A 21,665-nucleotide genomic window follows, 5' to 3' on the forward strand; every position below is an offset into this window, starting at 1 on the left:
TATTTTATTTAGTTTTAGTAATGATATTAAAATAATTATTTTAAATTATAATTTAAGATAATGTAAATGAATGGTATTTATGTATAAAATAGTAAATTTTATTTATTGTACATTTTGTATCAGGATTTATTAAATAAAGAGTTTATAAATAAAATTTTTCGATATAAAAAGAGTTAAATATAAATAAAGGTTAATGTTAAATAATTATTTTAAATTTTCATTTAGTGAAGAAATGTTATTCGATTTTTTTGTTATCTAGTTTTTTTTCATATAAATTTAATTTAAATATAAATTGTTAATTATAGTTAATTATTAATAAATTAATTAAATATAAAAATTTATATTAGAAATTTACGGGATAATCTGTGAGTTAGTTTAAATGAATATATATATTAAATAAATTAAATTGTAAGTAGTACAAATATTTTATAATTTAAAATTTTTTGAAAAAATTTGATAATTTATATTTATTATTGATTATTAATTATATTAATTAAAAATAAATTTATTTATAAATTTTAATAATTTGAATTATATTTAAAAATTTAATTAATTAAAAAAATATTTATAATTATAAAAATTATTGATTAATTTTGATAAAATTAATATAAATATTCTTAATAAAAATAAATAACTTATTTATATGAATATAATAAATTTATTAGAGAAATTAGGCAAAAATTATATTAATTATTAATAGATTCATTAGACGCGAATGACCCAGGAAAAGACATCGCGATTTTCGCCAGCTTAATAACTTTAATAACCGTCAGCTTATTAATTTTAAAATTCTAATGCATCAATCCTTGTAGCGGAGATCATATAGAACAATGTCTTTCTTGAATAATATCGATATCTTTAACGGTAATCGAAATCAAAGCGAATAATGTATCTGACGCAAATAATTTCGGCAAAAGCGTCGCGATTTCGGCTCGATTTATCGCTTTAATAATCGTAAGCTTATTAATTTTAAAATTCTAATGCGTCAATTCTTGTAGCGGAGATCATACAGAACAATGTCTTTCTTGAATAATATCGATATCTTTAACGGTAATCGAAATCAAAGCGAATAATGTATCTGACGCAAATGATTTCGGCAAAAGCGTCGCGATTTCGGCAAAAGCGTCGCGATTTCGGCTCGCTTTATAGCTTTAATAATCGTCATATTATTAATTTTATAAATCTAATGCGTCAATTCTTGTAGCGGAGATTATGTAGAATAATGTCTTTTTTGAATAATATCGATATCTTTAACGGTAATCGAAATCAAAGCGAATAATATATTTGTCGCAAATAATTTCGGCAAAAGCGTCGCGATTTCGGCTCGATTTATCGCTTTAATAATCGTAAGCTTATTAATTTTAAAATTCTAATGCATCAATCCTTGTAGCGGAGATCATTTAGAACAACGTCTTTCTTGAATAATATCGATATCTTTAACGGTAATCGAAATCAAAGCGAATAATGTATCTGACGCAAATAATTTCGGCAAAAGCGTCGCGATTTCGGCTCGATTTATCGCTTTAATAATCGTAAGCTTATTAATTTTAAAATTCTAATGCATCAATCCTTGTAGCGGAGATCATATAGAACAATGTCTTTTTTGAATAATATCGATATCTTTAACGGTAATCGAAATCAAAGCGAATAATGTATCTGACGCAAATAATTTCGGCAAAAGCGTCGCGATTTCGACTCGATTTATCGCTTTAATAATCGTAAGCTTATTAATTTTAAAATTCTAATGCATCAATCCTTGTAGCGGAGATCATATAGAACAATGTCTTTTTTGAATAATATCGATATCTTTAACGGTAATCGAAATCAAAGCGAATAATATATTTGTCGCAAATAATTTCGGCAAAAGCGTCGCGATTTCGGCTCGATTTATCGCTTTAATAATCGTAAGCTTATTAATTTTAAAATTCTAATGCATCAATCCTTGTAGCGGAGATCATATAGAACAATGTCTTTCTTGAATAATATCGATATCTTTAACGGTAATCGAAATCAAAGCGAATAATGTATCTGACGCAAATAATTTCGGCAAAAGCGTCGCGATTTCGGCTCGATTTATCGCTTTAATAATCGTAAGCTTATTAATTTTAAAATTCTAATGCGTCAATTCTTGTAGCGGAGATCATACAGAACAATGTCTTTCTTGAATAATATCGATATCTTTAACGGTAATCGAAATCAAAGCGAATAATGTATCTGACGCAAATGATTTCGGCAAAAGCGTCGCGATTTCGGCAAAAGCGTCGCGATTTCGGCTCGCTTTATAGTTTTAATAATCGTCATATTATTAATTTTATAAATCTAATGCGTCAATTCTTGTAGCGGAGATTATGTAGAATAATGTCTTTTTTGAATAATATCGATATCTTTAACGGTAATCGAAATCAAAGCGAATAATATATTTGTCGCAAATAATTTCGGCAAAAGCGTCGCGATTTCGGCTCGATTTATCGCTTTAATAATCGTAAGCTTATTAATTTTGAAATTCTAATGCATCAATCCTTGTAGCGGAGATCATTTAGAACAACGTCTTTCTTGAATAATATCGATATCTTTAACGGTAATCGAAATCAAAGCGAATAATGTATCTGACGCAAATGATTTCGGCAAAAGCGTCGCGATTTCGGCTTGCTTAATCCCTTTAATAATCGTCAGCTTATTAATTTTAAAATTCTAATGCATCAATCCTTGTAGCGGAGATCATATAGAACAATGTCTTTTTTGAATAATATCGATATCTTTAACGGCAATCGAAATCAAAGCGAATAATATAACTGACGCAAATAATTTCGGCAAAAGCGTCGCGATTTCGGCTCGCTTAATCCCTTTAATAATCGTCAGCTTATTAATTTTAAAATTCTAATGCATCAATCCTTGTAGCGGAGATCATATAGAACAATGTCTTTCTTGAATAATATCGATATCTTTAACGGTAATCGAAATCAAAGCGAATAATGTATCTGACGCAAATAATTTCGGCAAAAACGTCGCGATTTCGGCTCGATTTATCGCTTTAATAATCGTAAGCTTATTAATTTTAAAATTCTAATGCATTAATCCTTGTAGCGGAGATCATATAGAACAATGTCTTTCTTGAATAATATCGATATCTTTAACGGTAATCGAAATCAAAGCGGATAATGTATGTGATGCAAATGATTTCGGCAAAAGCGTCGCGATTTCGGCAAAAGCGTCGCGATTTCGGCTCGCTTTATCGCTTTAATAATCGTCATATTATTAATTTTATAAATCTAATGCGTCAATTCTTGTAGCGGAGATTATGTAGAATAATGTCTTTTTTGAATAATATCGATATCTTTAACGGTAATCGAAATCAAAGCGAATAATGTATCTGACGCAAATGATTTCGGCAAAAGCGTCGCGATTTCGGCAAAAGCGTCGCGATTTCGGCTCGCTTTATCGCTTTAATAATCGTCATATTATTAATTTTATAAATCTAATGCGTCAATTCTTGTAGCGGAGATCATGTAGAATAATGTCTTTCTTGAATAATATCGATATCTTTAACGGTAATCGAAATCAAAGCGAATAATATATTTGTCGCAAATAATTTCGGCAAAAGCGTCGCGATTTCGGCTCGATTTATCGCTTTAATAATCGTAAGCTTATTAATTTTAAAATTCTAATGCATCAATCCTTGTAGCGGAGATCATATAGAACAATGTCTTTCTTGAATAATATCGATATCTTTAACGGTAATCGAAATCAAAGCGAATAATGTATCTGACGCAAATAATTTCGGCAAAAGCGTCGCGATTTCGGCTCGATTTATCGCTTTAATAATCGTAAGCTTATTAATTTTAAAATTCTAATGCATCAATCCTTGTAGCGGAGATCATATAGAACAATGTCTTTTTTGAATAATATCGATATCTTTAACGGTAATCGAAATCAAAGCGAATAATGTATCTGACGCAAATAATTTCGGCAAAAGCGTCGCGATTTCGACTCGATTTATCGCTTTAATAATCGTAAGCTTATTAATTTTAAAATTCTAATGCATCAATCCTTGTAGCGGAGATCATATAGAACAATGTCTTTTTTGAATAATATCGATATCTTTAACGGTAATCGAAATCAAAGCGAATAATATATTTGTCGCAAATAATTTCGGCAAAAGCGTCGCGATTTCGGCTCGATTTATCGCTTTAATAATCGTAAGCTTATTAATTTTAAAATTCTAATGCATCAATCCTTGTAGCGGAGATCATTTAGAACAACGTCTTTCTTGAATAATATCGATATCTTTAACGGTAATCGAAATCAAAACGAATAATGTATCTGACGCAAATAATTTCGGCAAAAGCGTCGCGATTTCGGCTCGATTTATCGCTTTAATAATCGTAAGCTTATTAATTTTAAAATTCTAATGCATCAATCCTTGTAGCGGAGATCATATAGAACAATGTCTTTTTTGAATAATATCGATATCTTTAACGGTAATCGAAATCAAAGCGAATAATGTATCTGACGCAAATAATTTCGGCAAAAGCGTCGCGATTTCGACTCGATTTATCGCTTTAATAATCGTAAGCTTATTAATTTTAAAATTCTAATGCATCAATCCTTGTAGCGGAGATCATATAGAACAATGTCTTTTTTGAATAATATCGATATCTTTAACGGTAATCGAAATCAAAGCGAATAATATATTTGTCGCAAATAATTTCGGCAAAAGCGTCGCGATTTCGGCTCGATTTATCGCTTTAATAATCGTAAGCTTATTAATTTTAAAATTCTAATGCATCAATCCTTGTAGCGGAGATCATATAGAACAATGTCTTTCTTGAATAATATCGATATCTTTAACGGTAATCGAAATCAAAGCGAATAATGTATCTGACGCAAATAATTTCGGCAAAAGCGTCGCGATTTCGGCTCGATTTATCGCTTTAATAATCGTAAGCTTATTAATTTTAAAATTCTAATGCGTCAATTCTTGTAGCGGAGATCATACAGAACAATGTCTTTCTTGAATAATATCGATATCTTTAACGGTAATCGAAATCAAAGCGAATAATGTATCTGACGCAAATGATTTCGGCAAAAGCGTCGCGATTTCGGCAAAAGCGTCGCGATTTCGGCTCGCTTTATAGTTTTAATAATCGTCATATTATTAATTTTATAAATCTAATGCGTCAATTCTTGTAGCGGAGATTATGTAGAATAATGTCTTTTTTGAATAATATCGATATCTTTAACGGTAATCGAAATCAAAGCGAATAATATATTTGTCGCAAATAATTTCGGCAAAAGCGTCGCGATTTCGGCTCGATTTATCGCTTTAATAATCGTAAGCTTATTAATTTTAAAATTCTAATGCATCAATCCTTGTAGCGGAGATCATTTAGAACAACGTCTTTCTTGAATAATATCGATATCTTTAACGGTAATCGAAATCAAAGCGAATAATGTATCTGACGCAAATGATTTCGGCAAAAGCGTCGCGATTTCGGCTCGCTTAATCCCTTTAATAATCGTCAGCTTATTAATTTTAAAATTCTAATGCATCAATCCTTGTAGCGGAGATCATATAGAACAATGTCTTTTTTGAATAATATCGATATCTTTAACGGCAATCGAAATCAAAGCGAATAATATAACTGACGCAAATAATTTCGGCAAAAGCGTCGCGATTTCGGCTCGCTTAATCCCTTTAATAATCGTCAGCTTATTAATTTTAAAATTCTAATGCATCAATCCTTGTAGCGGAGATCATATAGAACAATGTCTTTCTTGAATAATATCGATATCTTTAACGGTAATCGAAATCAAAGCGAATAATGTATCTGACGCAAATAATTTCGGCAAAAACGTCGCGATTTCGGCTCGATTTATCGCTTTAATAATCGTAAGCTTATTAATTTTAAAATTCTAATGCATTAATCCTTGTAGCGGAGATCATATAGAACAATGTCTTTCTTGAATAATATCGATATCTTTAACGGTAATCGAAATCAAAGCGGATAATGTATGTGATGCAAATGATTTCGGCAAAAGCGTCGCGATTTCGGCAAAAGCGTCGCGATTTCGGCTCGCTTTATCGCTTTAATAATCGTCATATTATTAATTTTATAAATCTAATGCGTCAATTCTTGTAGCGGAGATTATGTAGAATAATGTCTTTTTTGAATAATATCGATATCTTTAACGGTAATCGAAATCAAAGCGAATAATGTATCTGACGCAAATGATTTCGGCAAAAGCGTCGCGATTTCGGCAAAAGCGTCGCGATTTCGGCTCGCTTTATCGCTTTAATAATCGTCATATTATTAATTTTATAAATCTAATGCGTCAATTCTTGTAGCGGAGATCATGTAGAATAATGTCTTTTTTGAATAATATCGATATCTTTAACGGTAATCGAAATCAAAGCGAATAATATATTTGTCGCAAATAATTTCGGCAAAAGCGTCGCGATTTCGGCTCGATTTATCGCTTTAATAATCGTAAGCTTATTAATTTTAAAATTCTAATGCATCAATCCTTGTAGCGGAGATCATATAGAACAATGTCTTTCTTGAATAATATCGATATCTTTAACGGTAATCGAAATCAAAGCGAATAATGTATCTGACGCAAATAATTTCGGCAAAAGCGTCGCGATTTCGGCTCGATTTATCGCTTTAATAATCGTAAGCTTATTAATTTTAAAATTCTAATGCATCAATCCTTGTAGCGGAGATCATATAGAACAATGTCTTTTTTGAATAATATCGATATCTTTAACGGTAATCGAAATCAAAGCGAATAATGTATCTGACGCAAATAATTTCGGCAAAAGCGTCGCGATTTCGACTCGATTTATCGCTTTAATAATCGTAAGCTTATTAATTTTAAAATTCTAATGCATCAATCCTTGTAGCGGAGATCATATAGAACAATGTCTTTTTTGAATAATATCGATATCTTTAACGGTAATCGAAATCAAAGCGAATAATATATTTGTCGCAAATAATTTCGGCAAAAGCGTCGCGATTTCGGCTCGATTTATCGCTTTAATAATCGTAAGCTTATTAATTTTAAAATTCTAATGCATCAATCCTTGTAGCGGAGATCATTTAGAACAACGTCTTTCTTGAATAATATCGATATCTTTAACGGTAATCGAAATCAAAACGAATAATGTATCTGACGCAAATAATTTCGGCAAAAGCGTCGCGATTTCGGCTCGATTTATCGCTTTAATAATCGTAAGCTTATTAATTTTAAAATTCTAATGCATCAATCCTTGTAGCGGAGATCATATAGAACAATGTCTTTTTTGAATAATATCGATATCTTTAACGGTAATCGAAATCAAAGCGAATAATGTATCTGACGCAAATAATTTCGGCAAAAGCGTCGCGATTTCGACTCGATTTATCGCTTTAATAATCGTAAGCTTATTAATTTTAAAATTCTAATGCATCAATCCTTGTAGCGGAGATCATATAGAACAATGTCTTTTTTGAATAATATCGATATCTTTAACGGTAATCGAAATCAAAGCGAATAATATATTTGTCGCAAATAATTTCGGCAAAAGCGTCGCGATTTCGGCTCGATTTATCGCTTTAATAATCGTAAGCTTATTAATTTTAAAATTCTAATGCATCAATCCTTGTAGCGGAGATCATATAGAACAATGTCTTTCTTGAATAATATCGATATCTTTAACGGTAATCGAAATCAAAGCGAATAATGTATCTGACGCAAATAATTTCGGCAAAAGCGTCGCGATTTCGGCTCGATTTATCGCTTTAATAATCGTAAGCTTATTAATTTTAAAATTCTAATGCGTCAATTCTTGTAGCGGAGATCATACAGAACAATGTCTTTCTTGAATAATATCGATATCTTTAACGGTAATCGAAATCAAAGCGAATAATGTATCTGACGCAAATGATTTCGGCAAAAGCGTCGCGATTTCGGCAAAAGCGTCGCGATTTCGGCTCGCTTTATAGTTTTAATAATCGTCATATTATTAATTTTATAAATCTAATGCGTCAATTCTTGTAGCGGAGATTATGTAGAATAATGTCTTTTTTGAATAATATCGATATCTTTAACGGTAATCGAAATCAAAGCGAATAATATATTTGTCGCAAATAATTTCGGCAAAAGCGTCGCGATTTCGGCTCGATTTATCGCTTTAATAATCGTAAGCTTATTAATTTTAAAATTCTAATGCATCAATCCTTGTAGCGGAGATCATTTAGAACAACGTCTTTCTTGAATAATATCGATATCTTTAACGGTAATCGAAATCAAAGCGAATAATGTATCTGACGCAAATGATTTCGGCAAAAGCGTCGCGATTTCGGCTCGCTTAATCCCTTTAATAATCGTCAGCTTATTAATTTTAAAATTCTAATGCATCAATCCTTGTAGCGGAGATCATATAGAACAATGTCTTTTTTGAATAATATCGATATCTTTAACGGCAATCGAAATCAAAGCGAATAATATAACTGACGCAAATAATTTCGGCAAAAGCGTCGCGATTTCGGCTCGATTTATCGCTTTAATAATCGTAAGCTTATTAATTTTAAAATTCTAATGCATCAATCCTTGTAGCGGAGATCATTTAGAACAACGTCTTTCTTGAATAATATCGATATCTTTAACGGTAATCGAAATCAAAGCGAATAATGTATCTGACGCAAATAATTTCGGCAAAAGCGTCGCGATTTCGGCTCGATTTATCGCTTTAATAATCGTAAGCTTATTAATTTTAAAATTCTAATGCATCAATCCTTGTAGCGGAGATCATATAGAACAATGTCTTTTTTGAATAATATCGATATCTTTAACGGTAATCGAAATCAAAGCGAATAATGTATCTGACGCAAATAATTTCGGCAAAAGCGTCGCGATTTCGACTCGATTTATCGCTTTAATAATCGTAAGCTTATTAATTTTAAAATTCTAATGCATCAATCCTTGTAGCGGAGATCATATAGAACAATGTCTTTTTTGAATAATATCGATATCTTTAACGGTAATCGAAATCAAAGCGAATAATATATTTGTCGCAAATAATTTCGGCAAAAGCGTCGCGATTTCGGCTCGATTTATCGCTTTAATAATCGTAAGCTTATTAATTTTAAAATTCTAATGCATCAATCCTTGTAGCGGAGATCATATAGAACAATGTCTTTCTTGAATAATATCGATATCTTTAACGGTAATCGAAATCAAAGCGAATAATGTATCTGACGCAAATAATTTCGGCAAAAGCGTCGCGATTTCGGCTCGAGTTATCGCTTTAATAATCGTAAGCTTATTAATTTTAAAATTCTAATGCATCAATCCTTGTAGCGGAGATCATATAGAACAATGTCTTTTTTGAATAATATCGATATCTTTAACGGTAATCGAAATCAAAGCGAATAATGTATCTGACGCAAATAATTTCGGCAAAAGCGTCGCGATTTCGGCAAAAGCGTCGCGATTTCGGCTCGCTTTATCGCTTTAATAATCGTCATATTATTAATTTTATAAATTTAATGCGTCAATTCTTGTAGCGGAGATTATGTAGAATAATGTCTTTTTTGAATAATATCGATATCTTTAACGGTAATCGAAATCAAAGCGAATAATGTATCTGACGCAAATAATTTCGGCAAAAGCGTCGCGATTTCGGCTCGATTTATCGCTTTAATAATCGTAAGCTTATTAATTTTAAAATTCTAATGCATCAATCCTTGTAGCGGAGATCATATAGAACAATGTCTTTCTTGAATTATATCGATATCTTTAACGGTAATCGAAATCAAAGCGAATAAGCTTACGATTATTAAAGCGATAAATCGAGCCGAAATCGCGACGCTTTTGCCGAAATCGCGACGCTTTTGTCGAAATCATTTGCGTCAGATACATTATTCGCTTTGATTTCGATTACCGTTAAAGATATCGATATTATTCAAGAAAGACATTATTCTACATGATCTCCGCTACAAGGATTGACGCATTAGATTTTTAAAATTAATAAGATGACGATTATTAAAGCGATAAAGCGAGCCGAAATCGCGACGCTTTTGCCGAAATCATTTGCGTCAGATACATTATTCGCTTACATCTCGTCTACCGTTAAAGATATCGATATTATTCAAGAAAGACATTGTTCTACATGCTCTCCGCTACAAGGATTGATGCATTAGAATTTTAAAATTAATAAGCTTACGATTATTAAAGCGATAAATCGAGCCGAAATCGCGACGCTTTTGCCGAAATTATTTGCGTCAGATACATTATTCGCTTTGATTTCGATTACCGTTAAAGATATCGATATTATTCAAAAAAGACATTGTTCTATATGATCTCCGCTACAAGGATTGATGCATTAGAATTTTAAAATTAATAAGCTTACGATTATTAAAGCGATAAATCGAGCCGAAATCGCGACGCTTTTGCCGAAATTATTTGCGACAAATACATTATTCGCTTTGATTTCGATTACCGTTAAAGATATCGATATTATTCAAGAAAGACATTGTTCTATATGATCTCCGCTACAAGGATTGATGCATTAGAATTTTAAAATTAATAAGCTGACGATTATTAAAAGGATTAAGCTGGCGAAAATCGCGACGTCTTTTCCTGGGTCATTCGCGTCTAATGAATCTATTAATAATTAATATAATTTTTGCCTAATTTCTCTAATAAATTTATTATATTCATATAAATAAGTTATTTATTTTTATTAAGAATATTTATATTAATTTTATCAAAATTAATCAATAATTTTTATAATTATAAATATTTTTTTAATTAATTAAATTTTTAAATATAATTCAAATTATTAAAATTTATAAATAAATTTATTTTTAATTAATATAATTAATAATCAATAATAAATATAAATTATCAAATTTTTTCAAAAAATTTTAAATTATAAAATATTTGTACTACTTACAATTTAATTTATTTAATATATATATTCATTTAAACTAACTCACAGATTATCCCGTAAATTTCTAATATAAATTTTTATATTTAATTAATTTATTAATAATTAACTATAATTAACAATTTATATTTAAATTAAATTTATATGAAAAAAAACTAGATAACAAAAAAATCGAATAACATTTCTTCACTAAATGAAAATTTAAAATAATTATTTAACATTAACCTTTATTTATATTTAACTCTTTTTATATCGAAAAATTTTATTTATAAACTCTTTATTTAATAAATCCTGATACAAAATGTACAATAAATAAAATTTACTATTTTATACATAAATACCATTCATTTACATTATCTTAAATTATAATTTAAAATAATTATTTTAATATCATTACTAAAACTAAATAAAATATATTAAAAATTTCTTATTTAAAATATAAAATCAATAATTTCAATTTTATAAAATTTTATTTAAAAATTATTTTTATTAAATATAAGAAAAAATAATTTATTTATATATTAAAATTTTAATATATAGTACATTAATATTATAAAATATTAATCGTTTCAATGTAAATGAATTATTTTAAATTAAACTAAAATCTTTTTAATTTTTTATAATTTTATAATAAAACTTTTAATTATTAAAATTATTAACATTATAATATTTATTTTTATTTTTTTTTAATTTATTTAATAAATTTTTTATTGTTTTAAATTTAATTAATTTTGCTTTAATTACTTTATTTGTTTCTAATTTATTTATAATATGATTTTTTATAGAAATCAATAATTTCTTATTTATTTGTCACTTATGTATAAAATTAATTAATAAAAAAATCATTTTTTTATATTATATTATTCAAGTTATAGCGTCTTTATATTAATATTAATTTTTTCTTAATAATTAATAATTTATTTTTTAACAATTATGACTTTTTTATTTTAAACTTTATCATAAAACTTTATTAAAATTTAATACACGTACGTGTATATATATATATATATATATATATATATATATATATATAATTATATTATATGCCAAAGAGATAGAGAAAGAGAGAGTATATTGTATGTATATAATTTATGTTAATGTTTTATTTTATTAGAACTCTGTCGCACAGAGTTAAATTATAGAAAGCGAGAAATTTAATGCTTCAAAATCCGCAAAAGTATCAGGATAACACGATGAGCAAAGAGGTAGCAAAGAGGTCACTTATAGAAAGCGGAATATTTAATGCTTCAAAATCCGCAAAAGTATCAGGATAACACGTTAAGCAAAGAGGTAACAAAGAGGTAGCAAAATGGTAAATTATAGAAAGTTCTTCACGTCTAACATATTCTTCGCTTACATCTCGTCTACCGTTAAAAATATCGATATTATTCAAGAAATACATTGTTCTACATGATCTCCGCTACATGGATTGACGCATTAGATTTTTAAAATTAATAAGATGACGATTATTAAAGCGATAAAGCGAGCCGAAATCGCGACGCTTTTGCCGAAATCATTTGTGTCAGATATTTTATTCGCTTTGATTTCGATTACCGTTAAAGATATCGATATTATTCAAGAAAGACATTGTTCTATATGATCTCCGCTACAAGGATTGACGCATTAGAATTTTAAAATTAATAAGCTTACGATTATTAAAGCGATAAATCGAGCCGAAATCGCGACGCTTTTGCCGAAATTATTTGCATCAGATACATTATTCGCTTTGATTTCGATTACCGTTAAAGATATCGATATTATTCAAAAAAGACATTGTTCTACATGCTTTCCGCTACAAGGATTGACGTATTAGATTTTTAAAATTAATAAGATGACGATTATTAAAGCGATAAAGCGAGGTGAAATCGCGACGCTTTTGCCGAAATCATTTGCGTCAGATACATGATTCGCTTTGATTTCGATTACCGTTAAAAATATCGATATTATTCAAGAAAGACATTGTTCTACATGATCTCCGCTACAAGGATTGACGCATTAGAATTTTAAAATTAATAAGCTTACGATTATTAAAGCGATAAATCGAGCCGAAATCGCGACGCTTTTGCCGGAATTATTTGCGACAAATATATTATTCGCTTTGATTTCGATTACCGTTAAAGATATCGATATTATTCAAAAAAGACATTGTTCTATATGATCTCCGCTACAAGGATTGATGCATTAGAATTTTAAAATTAATAAGCTTACGATTATTAAAGCGATAAATCGAGTCGAAATCGCGACGCTTTTGCCGAAATTATTTGCGTCAGATACATTATTCGCTTTGATTTCGATTACCGTTAAATATATCGATATTATTCAAAAAAGACATTGTTCTATATGATCTCCGCTACAAGGATTGATGCATTAGAATTTTAAAATTAATAAGCTTACGATTATTAAAGCGATAAATCGAGCCGAAATCGCGACGCTTTTGCCGAAATTATTTGCGACAAATATATTATTCGCTTTGATTTCGATTACCGTTAAAGATATCGTTATTATTCAAAAAAGACATTGTTCTATATGATCTCCGCTACAAGGATTGATGCATTAGAATTTTAAAATTAATAAGCTGACGATTATTAAAAGGATTAAGCTGGCGAAAATCGCGACGTCTTTTCCTGGGTCATTCGCGTCTAATGAGTCTATCTCTTAAAGCACATTATTCCTTCTATTTTATTTCGACGCGAAAATATACGTAATATACAATATATAAAGACAGTTTTTTTTCACGGATACGCTTATCGCGAAATTCGCGATTCCTGGTAACGAAACGCGAAGGCTCGCCGGACGATTCTCGGAATCGGCGGGTGAAGGAGGGGGGATGGGGAGCGAGCTTCAAATCGTCGCGAGCGTCACGCAATATGTAGACTGTGTTCCGAAATTCATCGCTAGTACTGAAAATCTGTAACATGCATAATATGACCTAGAGATTTCCGGTACTGGCGGTGAATTTTAGAACACGACCATAGTTGATTTTTCGACATATTCCGGTTACAAAACTTTGGAGCATTGACGCATTAAATTTTTAAAATTAATAAGCTTACGATTATTAAAGCGATAAATCGAGTCGAAATCGCGACGTTTTTGCCGAAATTGTTTGCGTCAGATACATTATTCGCTTTGATTTCGATTACCGTTAAAGATATCGATATTATTCAAGAAAGACATTGTTCTATATGATCTCCGCTACAAAGATTGATGCATTAGAATTTTAAAATTAATAAGCTGACGATTATTAAAGGGATTAAGCTGGCGAAAATCGCGACGTCTTTTCCTGGGTCATTCGCGTCTAATGAATCTATTAATAATTAATATAATTTTTGCCTAATTTTTCTAATAAATTTATTATATTCATATAAATAAGTTATTTATTTTTATTAAGAATATTTATATTAATTTTATCATAATTAATCAATAATTTTTATAATTATAAATATTTTTTTAATTAATTAAATTTTTAAATATAATTCAAATTATTAAAATTTATAAATAAATTTATTTTTAATTAATATAATTAATAATCAATAATAAATATAAATTATTAAATTTTTTCAAAAAATTTTAAATTATAAAATATTTGTACTACTTACAATTTAATTTATTTAATATATATTCATTTAAACTAACGCACAGATTATCCCGTAAATTTCTAATATAAATTTTTATATTTAATTAATTTATTAATAATTAATTATAATTAACAATTTATATTTAAATTAAATTTATATGAAAAAAAACTAGATAACAAAAAAATCGAATAACATTTCTTCACTAAATGAAAATTTAAAATAATTATTTAACATTAACCTTTATTTATATTTAACTCTTTTTATATCGAAAAATTTTATTTATAAACTCTTTATTTAATAAATCCTGATACAAAATGTACAATAAATAAAATTTACTATTTTATACATAAATACCATTCATTTACATTATCTTAAATTATAATTTAAAATAATTATTTTAATATCATTACTAAAACTAAATAAAATATATTAAAAATTTCTTATTTAAAATATAAAATCAATAATTTCAATTTTATAAAATTTTATTTAAAAATTATTTTTATTAAATATAAGAAAAAATAATTTATTTATATATTAAAATTTTAATATATAGTACATTAATATTATAAAATATTAATCGTTTCAATGTAAATGAATTATTTTAAATTAAACTAAAATCTTTTTAATTTTTTATAATTTTATAATAAAACTTTTAATTATTAAAATTATTAACATTATAATATTTATTTTTATTTTTTTTTAATTTATTTAATAAATTTTTTATTGTTTTAAATTTAATTAATTTTGCTTTAATTACTTTATTTGTTTCTAACTTATTTATAATATGATTTTTTATAGAAATCAATAATTTCTTATTTATTTGTCACTTATGTATAAAATTAATTAATAAAAAAATCATTTTTTTATATTATATTATTCAAGTTATAGCGTCTTTATATTAATATTAATTTTTTCTTAATAATTAATAATTTATTTTTTAACAATTATGACTTTTTTATTTTAAACTTTATCATAAAACTTTATTAAAATTTAATACACGTACGTGTATATATATATATATATATATATATATATATATAATTATATTATATGCCAAAGAGATAGAGAAAGAGAGAGTATATTGTATGTATATAATTTATGTTAATGTTTTATTTTATTAGAACTCTGTCGCACAGAGTTAAATTATAGAAAGCGAGAAATTTAATGCTTCAAAATCCGCAAAAGTATCAGGATAACACGATGAGCAAAGAGGTAGCAAAGAGGTCACTTATAGAAAGCGGAATATTTAATGCTTCAAAATCCGCAAAAGTATCAGGATAACACGTTAAGCAAAGAGGTAACAAAGAGGTAGCAAAATGGTAAATTATAGAAAGTTCTTCACGTCTAACATATTCTTCGCTTACATCTCGTCTACCGTTAAAAATATCGATATTATTCAAGAAATACATTGTTCTACATGATCTCCGCTACATGGATTGACGCATTAGATTTTTAAAATTAATAAGATGACGATTATTAAAGCGATAAAGCGAGCCGAAATCGCGACGCTTTTGCCGAAATCATTTGTGTCAGATATTTTATTCGCTTTGATTTCGATTACCGTTAAAGATATCGATATTATTCAAGAAAGACATTGTTCTATATGATCTCCGCTACAAGGATTGACGCATTAGAATTTTAAAATTAATAAGCTTACGATTATTAAAGCGATAAATCGAGCCGAAATCGCGACGCTTTTGCCGAAATTATTTGCATCAGATACATTATTCGCTTTGATTTCGATTACCGTTAAAGATATCGATATTATTCAAAAAAGACATTGTTCTACATGCTTTCCGCTACAAGGATTGACGTATTAGATTTTTAAAATTAATAAGATGACGATTATTAAAGCGATAAAGCGAGGTGAAATCGCGACGCTTTTGCCGAAATCATTTGCGTCAGATACATGATTCGCTTTGATTTCGATTACCGTTAAAAATATCGATATTATTCAAGAAAGACATTGTTCTACATGATCTCCGCTACAAGGATTGACGCATTAGAATTTTAAAATTAATAAGCTTACGATTATTAAAGCGATAAATCGAGCCGAAATCGCGACGCTTTTGCCGGAATTATTTGCGACAAATATATTATTCGCTTTGATTTCGATTACCGTTAAAGATATCGATATTATTCAAAAAAGACATTGTTCTATATGATCTCCGCTACAAGGATTGATGCATTAGAATTTTAAAATTAATAAGCTTACGATTATTAAAGCGATAAATCGAGTCGAAATCGCGACGCTTTTGCCGAAATTATTTGCGTCAGATACATTATTCGCTTTGATTTCGATTACCGTTAAATATATCGATATTATTCAAAAAAGACATTGTTCTATATGATCTCCGCTACAAGGATTGATGCATTAGAATTTTAAAATTAATAAGCTTACGATTATTAAAGCGATAAATCGAGCCGAAATCGCGACGCTTTTGCCGAAATTATTTGCGACAAATATATTATTCGCTTTGATTTCGATTACCGTTAAAGATATCGTTATTATTCAAAAAAGACATTGTTCTATATGATCTCCGCTACAAGGATTGATGCATTAGAATTTTAAAATTAATAAGCTGACGATTATTAAAAGGATTAAGCTGGCGAAAATCGCGACGTCTTTTCCTGGGTCATTCGCGTCTAATGAGTCTATCTCTTAAAGCACATTATTCCTTCTATTTTATTTCGACGCGAAAATATACGTAATATACAATATATAAAGACAGTTTTTTTTCACGGATACGCTTATCGCGAAATTCGCGATTCCTGGTAACGAAACGCGAAGGCTCGCCGGACGATTCTCGGAATCGGCGGGTGAAGGAGGGGGGATGGGGAGCGAGCTTCAAATCGTCGCGAGCGTCACGCAATATGTAGACTGTGTTCCGAAATTCATCGCTAGTACTGAAAATCTGTAACATGCATAATATGACCTAGAGATTTCCGGTACTGGCGGTGAATTTTAGAACACGACCATAGTTGATTTTTCGACATATTCCGGTTACAAAACTTTGGAGCATTGACGCATTAAATTTTTAAAATTAATAAGCTTACGATTATTAAAGCGATAAATCGAGTCGAAATCGCGACGTTTTTGCCGAAATTGTTTGCGTCAGATACATTATTCGCTTTGATTTCGATTACCGTTAAAGATATCGATATTATTCAAGAAAGACATTGTTCTATATGATCTCCGCTACAAAGATTGATGCATTAGAATTTTAAAATTAATAAGCTGACGATTATTAAAGGGATTAAGCTGGCGAAAATCGCGACGTCTTTTCCTGGGTCATTCGCGTCTAATGAATCTATTAATAATTAATATAATTTTTGCCTAATTTTTCTAATAAATTTATTATATTCATATAAATAAGTTATTTATTTTTATTAAGAATATTTATATTAATTTTATCATAATTAATCAATAATTTTTATAATTATAAATATTTTTTTAATTAATTAAATTTTTAAATATAATTCAAATTATTAAAATTTATAAATAAATTTATTTTTAATTAATATAATTAATAATCAATAATAAATATAAATTATTAAATTTTTTCAAAAAATTTTAAATTATAAAATATTTGTACTACTTACAATTTAATTTATTTAATATATATTCATTTAAACTAACGCACAGATTATCCCGTAAATTTCTAATATAAATTTTTATATTTAATTAATTTATTAATAATTAATTATAATTAACAATTTATATTTAAATTAAATTTATATGAAAAAAAACTAGATAACAAAAAAATCGAATAACATTTCTTCACTAAATGAAAATTTAAAATAATTATTTAACATTAACCTTTATTTATATTTAACTCTTTTTATATCGAAAAATTTTATTTATAAACTCTTTATTTAATAAATCCTGATACAAAATGTACAATAAATAAAATTTACTATTTTATACATAAATACCATTCATTTACATTATCTTAAATTATAATTTAAAATAATTATTTTAATATCATTACTAAAACTAAATAAAATATATTAAAAATTTCTTATTTAAAATATAAAATCAATAATTTCAATTTTATAAAATTTTATTTAAAAATTATTTTTATTAAATATAAGAAAAAATAATTTATTTATATATTAAAATTTTAATATATAGTACATTAATATTATAAAATATTAATCGTTTCAATGTAAATGAATTATTTTAAATTAAACTAAAATCTTTTTAATTTTTTATAATTTTATAATAAAACTTTTAATTATTAAAATTATTAACATTATAATATTTATTTTTATTTTTTTTTAATTTATTTAATAAATTTTTTATTGTTTTAAATTTAATTAATTTTGCTTTAATTACTTTATTTGTTTCTAACTTATTTATAATATGATTTTTTATAGAAATCAATAATTTCTTATTTATTTGTCACTTATGTATAAAATTAATTAATAAAAAAATCATTTTTTTATATTATATTATTCAAGTTATAGCGTCTTTATATTAATATTAATTTTTTCTTAATAATTAATAATTTATTTTTTAACAATTATGACTTTTTTATTTTAAACTTTATCATAAAACTTTATTAAAATTTAATACACGTACGTGTATATATATATATATATATATATATATATATATATATAATTATATTATATGCCAAAGAGATAGAGAAAGAGAGAGTATATTGTATGTATATAATTTATGTTAATGTTTTATTTTATTAGAACTCTGTCGCACAGAGTTAAATTATAGAAAGCGAGAAATTTAATGCTTCAAAATCCGCAAAAGTATCAGGATAACACGATGAGCAAAGAGGTAGCAAAGAGGTCACTTATAGAAAGCGGAATATTTAATGCTTCAAAATCCGCAAAAGTATCAGGATAACACGTTAAGCAAAGAGGTAACAAAGAGGTAGCAAAATGGTAAATTATAGAAAGTTCTTCACGTCTAACATATTCTTCGCTTACATCTCGTCTACCGTTAAAAATATCGATATTATTCAAGAAATACATTGTTCTACATGATCTCCGCTACATGGATTGACGCATTAGATTTTTAAAATTAATAAGATGACGATTATTAAAGCGATAAAGCGAGCCGAAATCGCGACGCTTTTGCCGAAATCATTTGTGTCAGATATTTTATTCGCTTTGATTTCGATTACCGTTAAAGATATCGATATTATTCAAGAAAGACATTGTTCTATATGATCTCCGCTACAAGGATTGACGCATTAGAATTTTAAAATTAATAAGCTTACGATTATTAAAGCGATAAATCGAGCCGAAATCGCGACGCTTTTGCCGAAATTATTTGCATCAGATACATTATTCGCTTTGATTTCGATTACCGTTAAAGATATCGATATTATTCAAAAAAGACATTGTTCTACATGCTTTTCGCTACAAGGATTGACGTATTAGATTTTTAAAATTAATAAGATGACGATTATTAAAGCGATAAAGCGAGGTGAAATCGCGACGCTTTTGCCGAAATCATTTGCGTCAGATACATGATTCGCTTTGATTTCGATTACCGTTAAAAATATCGATATTATTCAAGAAAGACATTGTTCTACATGATCTCCGCTACAAGGATTGACGCATTAGAATTTTAAAATTAATAAGCTTACGATTATTAAAGCGATAAATCGAGCCGAAATCGCGACGCTTTTGCCGGAATTATTTGCGACAAATATATTATTCGCTTTGATTTCGATTACCGTTAAAGATATCGATATTATTCAAAAAAGACATTGTTCTATATGATCTCCGCTACAAGGATTGATGCATTAGAATTTTAAAATTAATAAGCTTACGATTATTAAAGCGATAAATCGAGTCGAAATCGCGACGCTTTTGCCGAAATTATTTGCGTCAGATACATTATTCGCTTTGATTTCGATTACCGTTAAATATATCGATATTATTCAAAAAAGACATTGTTCTATATGATCTCCGCTACAAGGATTGATGCATTAGAATTTTAAAATTAATAAGCTTACGATTATTAAAGCGATAAATCGAGCCGAAATCGCGACGCTTTTGCCGAAATTATTTGCGACAAATATATTATTCGCTTTGATTTCGATTACCGTTAAAGATATCGTTATTATTCAAAAAAGACATTGTTCTATATGATCTCCGCTACAAGGATTGATGCATTAGAATTTTAAAATTAATAAGCTGACGATTATTAAAAGGATTAAGCTGGCGAAAATCGCGACGTCTTTTCCTGGGTCATTCGCGTCTAATGAGTCTATCTCTTAAAGCAAAGCAGTGGTATCAAAGCAGTGGTATCAACGCAGATACGTAATATACAATATATAAAGACAGTTTTTTTTCACGGATACGCTTATCGCGAAATTCGCGATTCCTGGTAACGAAACGCGAAGGCTCGCCGGACGATTCTCGGAATCGGCGGGTGAAGGAGGGGGGATGGGGAGCGAGCTTCAAATCGTCGCGAGCGTCACGCAATATGTAGACTGTGTTCCGAAATTCATCGCTAGTACTGAAAATCTGTAACATGCATAATATGACCTAGAGATTTCCGGTACTGGCGGTGAATTTTAGAACACGACCATAGTTGATTTTTCGACATATTCCGGTTACAAAACTTTGGAGCATTGACGCATTAAATTTTTAAAATTAATAAGCTTACGATTATTAAAGCGATAAATCGAGTCGAAATCGCGACGTTTTTGCCGAAATTGTTTGCGTCAGATACATTATTCGCTTTGATTTCGATTACCGTTAAAGATATCGATATTATTCAAGAAAGACATTGTTCTATATGATCTCCGCTACAAAGATTGATGCATTAGAATTTTAAAATTAATAAGCTGACGATTATTAAAGGGATTAAGCTGGCGAAAATCGCGACGTCTTTTCCTGGGTCATTCGCGTCTAATGAATCTATTAATAATTAATATAATTTTTGCCTAATTTTTCTAATAAATTTATTATATTCATATAAATAAGTTATTTATTTTTATTAAGAATATTTATATTAATTTTATCATAATTAATCAATAATTTTTATAATTATAAATATTTTTTTAATTAATTAAATTTTTAAATATAATTCAAATTATTAAAATTTATAAATAAATTTATTTTTAATTAATATAATTAATAATCAATAATAAATATAAATTATTAAATTTTTTCAAAAA

The sequence above is a fragment of the Polyergus mexicanus genome, unplaced genomic scaffold, assembly GCF_030449975.1.
Source record: "Polyergus mexicanus isolate NDT 795.1 unplaced genomic scaffold, iyPolMexi1.0 SCAF_22, whole genome shotgun sequence".
Taxonomy (NCBI): Eukaryota; Metazoa; Arthropoda; class Insecta; order Hymenoptera; family Formicidae; genus Polyergus; species Polyergus mexicanus.